This window comes from Muntiacus reevesi, chromosome 2 (assembly GCF_963930625.1).
Source record: "Muntiacus reevesi chromosome 2, mMunRee1.1, whole genome shotgun sequence".
NCBI lineage: Eukaryota > Metazoa > Chordata > Mammalia > Artiodactyla > Cervidae > Muntiacus > Muntiacus reevesi.
Genome location: NC_089250.1, coordinates 12427675 through 12429524, shown reverse-complemented (window position 1 = coordinate 12429524; position 1850 = coordinate 12427675). Strand labels below are relative to the sequence as shown.

Genomic DNA, 1850 nt, shown 5'->3' with positions numbered 1-1850 from the left:
AGAAAATATTCATCACATAATTGGCAAAGCCATCCCGCATTGTGAAATCAATCAGGCAGATCAAAGTATCTGAATTCTTTTCAAGTTATAAATGTGTTCTTGCTTGTGTCTGCGTACTAAGTCACTTCAGTCGTGTCCGACTCTTTGCAACCCTGAAGACTGTAACCTGCCTGTAATCTGTCCATGGGATCCTCCAGACAAGAATGCTGCAGTGGGTTACCATGCCCTCCTTCAGGGGATCTTCCTGACCCAGGGATCGAACCCATGTCTCTTATGTCTTCTGAATTGGTGGGCAGGTTCTTTACCACTAGCACTGCCTGGGAAATCCATAAACCCGTTCATATGTTTTTAATTCTGTGAACCACCCATACCCCCTTTTCTCCCATTGAACTGTTGAAGATATGCTATATTTTTAGGGCCATTCAGAGTCCCAAAGACAGAACGCAGAAACAAACCCGCCTATGATGCTGTCTTGCTAGCTATTGTAAGAAGTAACAGTGTAAGAGAAAAGATTTTCTATAAGCGGAACGCCCTTCTTCAAAATGGGGAATCACTTTTGATTAAGAAGGTGATGGTGCTCACTTTGGCAGCACATATACTAAAATTGGAATGATACAGAGAAGATTAGCATGGCCCTTGCGCAAGGATGACATGCAAGTTTGTGAAGCATTCTGTATTTTAGGAACAAAATAGAAAGCCCAGAGATAAATCCATGCACCTATGGACAACTTATCTTTGACAAAGGGGGCAAGAATATACAATGGAGAAAAGACAATCTCTTTAACAAGTGGTGCTGGGAAAACCGGTCAACCGATTGTAAAAGAATGAAACTAGAACACTTTCTAACACCACACACAAAAATAAACTCAAAATGGATTAAAGATCTAAATGTAAGACCAGAAACTATAAAACTCCTAGAGGAAAACATAGGCAAAACACTCTCTGACATAAATCACAGCAAGATCCTCTGTGACCCACCTCCCAGAATATTGGAAATAAAAGCAAAAATAAACAAATGGGACCTAATTAAACTTAAAAGCTTTTGCACAACGAAGGAAACTACAAGCAAGGTGAAAAGACAGCCTTCAGAGTGGGAGAAAATAATAGCAAACAAAGCAACTGACAAAGAATTAATCTCAAAAATATACAAGCAGCTCATGCAGCTCAATTCCAGAAAAATAAATGACCCAATCAAAAAATGGGCCAAAGAACTAAACAGACATTTCTCCAAAGAAGACATACAGATGGCTAACAAACACATGAAAAGGTGCTCAGCATCACTCATCATCAGAGAAATGCAAATCAAAACCACAATGAGGTACCATTACACGCCAGTCAGGATGGCTGCTATCCAAAAGTCTACAAGCAATAAATGCTGGAGAGGGTGTGGAGAAAAGGGAACTTTCTTACACTGTTGGTGGGAATGCAAACTAGAACAGTCACTATGGAGAACAGTGTGGAGATTCCTTAAAAAACTGGAAATAGAACTGCCATATGACCCAGCAATACCACTTCTGGGCATACACATTGAGGAATCCAGATCTGAAAGAGACACGTGCACCCCAATGTTCATCGCAGCACTGTTTATAATAGCCATGACATGGAAGCAACCCAGATGCCCATCAGCAGACGAATGGATAAGGAAGCTGTGGTACATATGCACCATGGAATATTATTCGGCCATTAAAAAGAATGCATTTGAACCGTTCTAATGAGGTGGATGAAACTGGAGCCTATTATACAGAGTGAAGTAAGTCAGAAAGAAAAACACCAATACAGTATATTAACACATATATATGGAATTTAGATAGATAGTAGCAATGACCCTATATGTGAGAGAGCAAAAGAGA

At 40.1% G+C, this 1850-nt stretch overlaps 1 non-coding gene across 1 annotated transcript; it reads left to right on the top strand.

Moving 5' to 3' along the window:
* The first annotated feature begins 574 nt into the window (after positions 1 to 574).
* LOC136162053 (U6 spliceosomal RNA) lies at positions 575 to 681 on the top strand. The gene has a single exon (XR_010661904.1). It is a non-coding gene; the product is annotated as a U6 spliceosomal RNA (small nuclear RNA).
* The last annotated feature ends 1169 nt before the right edge of the window (positions 682 to 1850 follow it).